The sequence below is a fragment of the Mustela lutreola genome, chromosome 7, assembly GCF_030435805.1.
Source record: "Mustela lutreola isolate mMusLut2 chromosome 7, mMusLut2.pri, whole genome shotgun sequence".
NCBI classification, from domain to species: domain Eukaryota; kingdom Metazoa; phylum Chordata; class Mammalia; order Carnivora; family Mustelidae; genus Mustela; species Mustela lutreola.
Genome location: NC_081296.1, coordinates 28,386,355 through 28,396,094, shown reverse-complemented (window position 1 = coordinate 28,396,094; position 9,740 = coordinate 28,386,355). Strand labels below are relative to the sequence as shown.

Sequence of the window (9,740 nt, the reverse complement as noted above, 5' to 3'; positions counted from 1 at the left end):
AGGCTTTGTCCCAGGCCTAAACCCTCCTCCCAGACTAGAGGACCGGGAGCTCTAGAATTAATTGCTCAGGTATTAAGGATATTGGCCCAAAAAGCCTTACTGGAGGTGTTGCAGACTTCAGACTCCAGGAATTGTTTTAGTGGCTTTGGGTCTAGCTTTTGCCATCTGTCCTTCCAAACTGCACACTTCTGGAGCAAAAGGCAGCTGCCAAAAGCAGATGCTTACTGTGTAGGTAGAAGGAGCCCTGAGCCAGAAAACTGGGCAGCCAGACTTTAGCTTATGGGCCTCAGCTTCTTCATATGGGAAATGATAAAAACAATTTCCTGAACACCGAGAAAGTTCCTGGCTTGGCACAGATACTGAGCAAGGGTGTTTTTTACTCCTTCATGCCCTAGCATACAGACCCAAGGCAGGCAGCACACCAGAACTGAGCCTCTCTGGGAGCCTTTGGTTTCCTCTTTCATTCTTTCTTTGAGAGCTCAAGCGACCTGCACATCCTGTCTTTCAGGTGGACTTAGCAGAAGGGAGAGGCCAGGCCAGGATCCATCTTTTCTCACTGTGTGGGAATAGCTGAAAGCCAGGCTCTGACCAAGTAACAATACTGTGCTTTCCCTTCAACCAGAAAGTAAATAAATATTCTAAACTGGTGTTTTCAGATTTGCAGCCACAGACAGTGCAAGACTGACCCCTAAAAACAAATGAACCAAGGAGGTGAGCAAGGAGTAGATCCCCAGCAGGGCACAGGGGTGGCCAGGCTAAGGAGACGCAGGGACATGGGGCAGGAAAGGAGAGAGATACAGATGGGGACCATGCCTGGTTCATGCACTGAGTTGAATTAATCCCTGCTTAGCAGAGAGTGAGTGCATGGGGATGTTTCCATCATGAAGGCAACCTCAACCACCCAGCCTAGGGGATTCTTCAACACAGGAAGGGTCTCTTAATCCACTATAACCCTGACTGCCTTCATTACAGTCTCTAGACCAAGCCAGATCTTTGATGATTCAAAGAAGGGCACAGGGCTCTGAGAGCCCATCACACCTCACTTGATCTACTTCCATAAACATTTTAAGTTTACAAAATAATGTTCTTTCTGAGCATCTACTATGCCCCAGACACTGGTAGATATTATACAATTTAATGTGGGTCCTTAATAACAGTTCCGTTATATAGATAGTCCCTTCTTTACCTTTCTATTTTTTTTTTTTTTATTTTTTATTTTTTATAAACATATATTTTTTATATACATATATTTTTATCCCCAGGTCTGTGAATCACCAGGTTTACACACTTCACAGCACTCACCAAATCACATACCCTCCCCAATGTCCATAATCCCACCCCCTTCTCCTATCATATGACCTTCTTTACCTTTCTAAAAAAAAAATTACACAACACACATATGACATTGTGATTTATAATAAAAAGTATAAATTTTCTCTCCATCCCTGATTTAGGAACAGAGCTCCTAAAAACCTTGGAATTTCCCTAAGTGATAAAAATGATAAATGTGTCTATTCATAACAAACCCATTGCAACCACACTCGAGTTTATGTGAATGAGGTCACTCTTGGAAAGCACCTCAAGACTGGGCTGGTTCCAGGGGAACCAACTTCATGAATAGAGGATTGGAACTTTCAGCCCCACCCCAACCCCAGTCTCTGGGGAGGAAGCGCTGGGGTTGAACAGATGGCCAATGGGTGATAATTTAGTCAATGGTGTCTATGTAATGAAGCCTCCATAAAAACCCAGAAGGACAGAGTCCAGAACTTCTAGGTTGAAAATTCTGGGACAGTTATTGACACTGAGAAGGCATGGAAGCTCCTCACCCTTTCCCATATACCTTGCCTTGTGCGTCTGTTCCAACTGGCTATTCCTGAATTGTATCCTTTTGTAATAAACTCATTATCTAGTAAGTGAAATGTTTCTCAGAGTACTGTGAGCCACCCTAGCAAATTAGTCAAACCCAGAGATGGGATCAGTGGAACCTTCAGTCCATAGCACAGGTGAGAGCCTGGACTTATAACTGGTGTCTGAGGTGGAACTGAATCCTTAACCTTGTGGGATCTGTCTCCAGGTAGACAGTGTCAGAATTGGGTTGAATTATAGGGCACCCAGCTGGTGTTGGAGACTGGCTTGGTGGTGTGAGGAGAAAAAACACACATCAAAACTGGTGTCACATAGTTAACATTAATTCATTTCTTATAGAAAAAAAGAAAGAAAACAGAAGTATATAGAACACAAAATTAAAGTGACCTTACTCAGACTCAGTGTCCAATCGTGCATCTGTTTCTGAGCGTGCATACGATAGAAGAAGAATGATTTTACATATTTAATTTGTCTTCTTAAGAAAGTTCTGCTTGGCTTTGTGGGCTGGAAAATCATTTCCAACGGAGTATCACTTTGCTGCTGGCACTAGTTTTCCTAAAACATGCAAAGACTGGAGGTAGCATGATGGCAATTCAAAGAGTTCTAAAAAGAGAGATTAAATTTTAAAGAATGTCATGACTCATCCTGTTGATTTTGTTAAAAACCAAACTAAATGTTTTTCTTAATGTGTGGGAAAGAGAGTCAGCATCTGTCACTAGTAAAAAAGCATCAGAAAAAAATAGAATGGAGAGGACTGACAAGAAGGACAGCAAGCCCGAAAGTTGAGAAACACCCCACATAGTACACCTTTTCGATAAATCATACACCATAAAACACAAACCATAGGACACTTGAAAACCAACAGCACAAAATAAAAGGATCAAATACAGGAAATAGATCGTGTGGTAGTAGTCACTGTATGAGGCTTGTTGCAGGATTATCAGAAGTTGATAATCAGCAGTTGGCGGGGGGGGGGGGTCCCTGAAAACAGGGGAAATATTTGTATATGGGGAAGTGGTTTCATAATGAATAAATTGAGATATCTGGATAGCCTTTTTTTTTTTTTTTTTGCATTATGATGGTCTATTCACTTATAACACACCTCCACAAAAGCTTATTGGTTTATAACAATAAGCATCATTCATTTTACTCATTTCGCATTTGGTGGGGGCATGGCAGGAACAATCTATCCTTACTCTGTGCAACATCAGCAGCTCTTCTGGAAGGCTCTGAAGATCACTCACTCCCATGGTTAGGGAGTTGGATGCTTACCTAGGTCGTGCCTGGGAACATCAGATCTTCACATGGGTCTCTCTATAGAGTTGTGTGGCTTTCCTTATAGCACAGTGCCGGAGTTCTAAGAGATTAAAGTGGAAGCCTCATTTTATTATTAAAGTTTTTTATTATTGTTGTTGTTTGTTTGTTTGTTTGTTTTTAATAACAGAGAGAGATAGTGAGAGGGAACACAAACACAGAGGAGCTAGAGACAGAGAAGCAATCTCCTCACCAAGCAGGGAGCCTGACTTAGGACTCAATCCCAGAACCCTGGGATCATGACCTGAGCTGAAGGCAGACATTTAAAGACTGAGCCACCCAGGTGCCTCTAAAGTGGGAGCTTTGAACAGCATGACTTTTCCCTCAATCTATTGATTAGGCAAGTCAGCAACTCTAGCCCAATGCTGTGGAAAGAGACATTGCATTTCATCACTCACTGAAAGGATTAGCAAAGAATTTATAACATTCTTTAATCTGCCACATTATAGAATAGTATTCTATTGAAATAAATTAATTCTATATGTACTCACCATACCCTAATTGAGCAGAAAAGCAAGTTGAAATTTTGATTTAATCCCATTTGTGTAAAAAATTGGGGGAGAGGGCTATAAATATTTTGGGTTTTTTTTTTTTTTTTTTTTGGCTGGTTTGGGAATAGTGAAAGTATGGATAACCACAGACAGGATTGGGACGGGAAAGGAAGAGAGAATTATTAGCTTCTCCTTTTTAAACACCTGTACTTGATTTGTTGCCATTAGCTTATGTCACCTCAGGATATTTATTTTAAATGGTATCCTTTTGTTGTTGCTTTGTTTTACTTTATTTTGTTTCATTTCTGGAATGCAGAATGCTTATAGGTTTGTGCCTATTGACTTTGTATCCTGTATTTTGGGTATTTGCTGTTGACACTGGATCTTGTTGAAGTCAGTCAGTTGGCTGCCACCGAGGAAGAGACCAAGGCTACAGCTGGCCTGGCAGTGGATGTGACTACTTCAAGTTTTTTTGTTTTTGTTTTTGTTTTTTTCCCACTCTTACCCAGCATTTCTTTATTAGGACCACTGGCCCAGCTCTGCTGCAGAGGGAGAAGGGGAGGCCAGGGCAGTCTACAGCGGGCTTCCTTCTCAGGAGCAACTGGTCTTCTGTACCTTCTTGATTTCCTCCGCCAGCACCTCCTCCAGGGTCTGGTAGGCCATGTCCAGGTTGTCGTTGATGATGACCAGGTCGAACAGGCCCTGTTTCTTGCTGCTCTCCATGTCCACCCAAGCGGAGGCCAGACGCTTGGCCAGGCTCTCCTCTGTCTCCGTGTTGCGCCGCTGCAGACGCTGCTCCAGGACGTCCAGCGAGGGCAGCCGCACGAAGATGTAGATGGGCCACAGGTCCGTCTTCCTGATGTCACGCACGCCCTGCAGGTCAACATCCAGTGCGCAGATGCCGTTCCTGGCCTGAACGGCCTGCACAGCTGCTTTGCTAGTCCCATCCACGTCCCCCGAGAACTCAGCGTGCTCGATGAAGTCTCCTGTGGCCATGTCCCGCTGCCTCACCGCCCTGGTCACGAAGTAGTAATCTCTGCCATTCTCTTCTCAAGGCCGCAGGTCCCGCGTGGTATGGGACACGCTGAACCCGAAGACACTGCGGTGCTCCTGCAGGAGTCTCTTGAACAGGGTGCTCTTCCCGGCCCCTGAGAGTCCACTCAGCTGGACAGGCCAAGGTCCTGACATCCCTGGATGAAGGAAGGGGGCCCCCTCTCACTGTTCTCTAAACAGCTCCAGTTACATCAAGGGAGGGAGGGCACATTTGCGATGACCCATTTCCTACTCTCAGTCCACCAGAGAAAGCAGAATGTGAGCAACATGTGAGAATGTAGGGCATGCTGCGTGTTGACACATGTCACGTTGGGCATTCTAGAGCCATGAGGCACTGGAGGGGACAGATACTAAATGGCCATCTGGGTCAATATTGGCTGAACAAGAACATCTGCATGTACTCACAATTGCAGATTTGTTTCCCCTCTCCATTTTGGTGACCAATAATCCTACTATAAATGGTTTTTTTTTTTCCAGTTCACAGTATATTAATATGTTGGAGTACTACGTAAATTTTCCTAAGTCAAAACAGCATCTATTACCTTGGTTTAAAAATAATGTTCTAAATTTATTCATTCTAGGAGTACTTTTGTATAGTCCTTGAAATTTTCTACATAGGCAATGGTGTCATCTGCAAATGCAGAAAGCTGTATGTCTTCCTTTTCAATATACTTGCCTTGTAGTTCTTTTTCTTGCCTTCTTGCACTGGCTAAGACTTCTAGTACAAGGCTGAATAGAAGTTGTGAGAGTGGACACCCTTGCCTTGTACCCAATCTCAGGGATAAAGCACTCAGTCTTTCACCATTAAGGATGATTTTCGGGGCACCTGGGTGGCTCAGTCAATTAAGTGTCCAGCTCTTGATTTTGGCTGAGGTCATAATCTCAGGGTCATGAGATCGCTTCCCATATCTAGCTTCATGCTCTGTGTGGAGCCTACTTAAGATTCTCTCTCCCTCTCTCTCTCTCTCTCTCTCCCCCCTCCTTCCCTCCCTTTACCCCTCCCCCCCCACTCTCCTTCTCTCTTAAAAAAAATGATTTTCATGATAATTTTATTTCATTGTTCAGATGTTCCATTTTTTGGTTTCTGTTATCCAGCCCTGTCCTACACCAAGAGTTGAACATATCCTCGCTTGTAGTCTTGTGAGCCCCTCTACTAGAGATGATCTTATATTGTGATTTTTCACAATTTCTGCCTCAGAAGACAGGTAGTTCTTGGGATGCAAAGCCCATGTGGTTTCCAGGTCTCTCCAGGTCCTTTTAACATTCAAAAACATATTTGCCGAATAAGTCTTGCAACTAACTAAGAAAAAAGGACAGGAGGAAAAGATGTATGAAGAAGGATTGAGAAAGTATAGATGGCACCACCATCAAAAGTTTCCCAAGCCAGGAAACTGTCTTTATTTTTAATATCACCCATCCAAACTTGCTGTTGGAAGTTCTATTTTGTCTGCTGGTCCATTTAGAGATCTGCCTTCCTACTTATGCTGCAAAATTCTGGCTACCATCATCTCTAACCGGGTAAACCATGGTAGCCTTCTTACCGGGCATCCAACTTCTACTTTGAGGCGCTCAACAGCCTTAGAAGGATCTTTATAATCATAAATCTTGTTGTTTTACTCTTTTATTGAAATTCACTTATCTGTTTCCTTTGGGTCTCAGAATAAAGACTAAACATCCTTCTGTGGCTCCCGAGGCCATTTGTGGTCTTTCTATCCTAATATCCATCTCCATCTCCCTGACTCCCTGTGCACTTTATGCTCAAGTCATTCAGAAATACTTTCTGTGTTAGTTTCCCACAGCTTCTGTAATGAATTGCCACAAACAATGTGGCTTAAAACAACAGAAATTCATTATCTCGTTTCAGGAGGCCAGAAGTCTGAAATCAAAGTGTCAGCAGCATTGGCTCTGAGAGAGAACCTATTCCAGGAACAGGTGGAACAGGTGGAACCTATTCCACCTAAGCATGGTGGTTGCTGGTCATGCTGGATTTTCCTTGGTTTGTAGCTGTACCTCTCCAATCTCTGCTCACATTTTCCCATGCCTCCTTCACTCTGTGTCTGTGGGTCCCCATAGCCCTCTCTCCATAGAAGGACACCAGGCATTGAATTTAGGGTCCACCCTAACATAGCATGACCTTGTCATAACTAATTACATCTGTAGAGGCCCTATTTCCAAATATGGTAACATTCTGAGTTGCTGAGTAGACATGAATTTTGGAAGTACTACTTTAGCCACTGTATGTTCTTCTCAACAAATAGATTGAGTTCACTTTGCCTTCAGGTTATTTCCATTAGTTCTTCCTTCTCACTCCTCTTGGCCTTCAGCTTTTCTTCACTTTTAATTGTCTGTTTTAGAGAGACTTTGCCTGCTTTGATGTTTAATTTTATGTGTCATTCTCACTGTGCCATGAAGTATCAAAATATTTGGTCAAACAATATTTTGGGTCAGTCTTTGAGGGTCTTTCTGGTTGAGGTTAACATATGGATTGGTAGGCTGAGTAAAGCAGATTGTCCTCCCTAGTGTGGGCCTCATCTAATTAGTTGAAGGTCTGAATAGAGGAAAAATACTAACCCTCCCTCTAGTAGGAGGGAGGTCCTCTTGCCTAACTGCCTTCACCTGGGACATAAATCTTTTTCCTGTCTTCACACTTAAATTGAAACATTAGTTCTTGGAACTATCTCATAAACACATCTATGTCTCCAGCTTGCCAACTGCAGCTCTTGTGACTTATCAGCCTTCATAATTATGTGAGCCAATTCTTTATGATATAGTTGATATAAATGATATAGATAGATAGATAGATAGATGCATGATATCATAGTCATTGCTAGATATTCAAGTCCTAGTATATTCAATATACGTTGTATAAAGGTTTCTCTTTCAAGATGACTGGTTGAATATCTTCTTCCCTTCCACCTCTCTAAAAGTGAATAAAAGATAAAAAGTGATTTATAAAATTATATGAAAACAGTAATGGTTGTAAGTTCTGTTGGTCATAATGGACTAGGTAATTTTCTGATCAATACTCTAGAAAAGTTTTCTAAAACTGGATAAAATATTTTTTAAACATCTTCCTGAGACCCTGTCTCTGGAAAGATGGTACAGATGTAATCTTCCAGATTTTTCCCACTAAGTTCAACCAAACACTCTGGATATTTTATGTTAACAAACATAAGAAGATTCTGAAAGGTGGAGAGAAGGCAGATGTGTTAGGAATATCAGGACTAAGAAAACAATATGATTGTGAATTTGCTGGAATTTCTTTATGTTGTATACCAAAGGCTTGGAGATCATGAAGCTGGCAACCCAGAAACACCAAAGGGTTTTGGTGAAAAAATACAAAGAGTGAAAAAAAGAAAAAAAAATTCAATAAAAGTCTTCTCTCTAGCCAAAAGTTCAGGAAAGAATGAGCCAGCAAGATAGAAAACTTTAAGGCAAAATCACTCAGTTCTAGACACATATAACAGAAGAGACTGTGGCCTCACCACATCTACACCAGTAAAGGCTGAGGGGGACGTCTAGACTTCCATTCTCGCCAGGCTATAATGTGGTGCTAAATTTTCCTTCCCAACACCAGCCTGGTGTTCAAAGGACAGAGTAGGGAGTTGGAACTTCCATCTCCAGGGAATAATGAGTGCCTTACCCCTTGTGGGGTCAATGGGGAGCATGTGGGGAACTTGGATTTCCACTCGCATCTGGTGGTGATGAGGTCTTCACCCACTCTGAGGTGCCTGAGAGGAGGCTTGGTGGAGAGTCAGAATTTTCATCAACACCCAGGTATAAGGTCACTCCGCATGGGTGTCAGTGGGGGCCACATCAGGAACAGTGAAGAGGTACTCATCCTTACCAACCAGGATGATTTCAGTGGAAGTTACTGACCCAATGAACCTGCAGTGATGACAAGTCTCTTCCCTACTTGACTGTTACCAGAGACCAAGTAAGGGACCTGGACTTAGAGCCACTAATTACAGCAAGGCAAATCCTTGTCATTCCCCTACCAAAGGCATGTCAATCGAATCCATCTAAAAGAGAGGGTTTATTTTTATATATTTTATTTATTTATCTGAAAGAAACAGAGATAATGACAACACCAGCATGGAGGAGAGGGAGAAGCAGGTTCTCCACTGAGCAGAGAGCATGATACAGGACTCCATCTCGGGACCCAGGATTTAGATAAGACCTAGACTCTCATAATACACTACTCCAAATGACCAGTTTTCATTTAAATAAGATTAGTTGTACCAATATTGAAGAAAATAAAAATCTGAGTGAAAGAAAGGACAATCAACACGTGCTAACACTTAGGTAATGCAGAAGTTAAGATTACCTGACAAATACTTTAAAGCAGGCATTATAGAAATGTTTCCAGCTACAAATGTTCTTGAAACCCAAGAAAGGAGCAGGAAATAGAATGGCTCAGTTTGAAGGAATAGAAAATATAAAGGAAAACCAAATGAAAATTTTAGAAAACAAAATACAATAATCAAAACTAGAAAAATAAAACTCAGTGGGCAGTCTCAACACCATGTAGAAGTGAACAGAAAAAAAAGAATCAATGAACTTGAATATGAATAATGGATATTACCTATTCTGAATAACAGAGAGAAAATACACTATTAAAAAGGCAATAAAACCTCACAGAGTTGTGGGACCATAACAAAAATCTAATATTTATGTCATCACAGTACTGAGAAAAAAGGAGAAAAATAGTGGAACTGAAAAATAATTCAAAGAACTATGGATAAAAATTTTCAAAAGTTGGTAGAAGGGCATTTAGGTAGCTCAGTTGGTTGAGCCTCTGCCTTTGGCTCAGGTCATGATCCCAAGGGTCTTGAAATCAAGCCCCTGTCAGGGGTCCTTGCTCAGTGGGGAACCTGCTTCTCCCTCTCCCTCTGCAGCTCCCCCTGCTTGTGCACTCTCTCTCTCTCTCTCTCTTTCAAATGAATGAATAAAATTTTTGAAAAAAAAAAAGTTTGTAGAAGGTATAAATTCACAGATTCAAGAAGCTGAAAGAAC

At 41.9% G+C, this 9,740-nt stretch overlaps 1 pseudogene; it reads right to left on the bottom strand.

The window, feature by feature from the left end:
• Positions 1 to 4,262: 4,262 nt before the first annotated feature.
• Positions 4,263 to 4,887, bottom strand: LOC131837089 (guanylate kinase-like; annotated as a pseudogene).
• Positions 4,888 to 9,740: the final 4,853 nt, after the last annotated feature.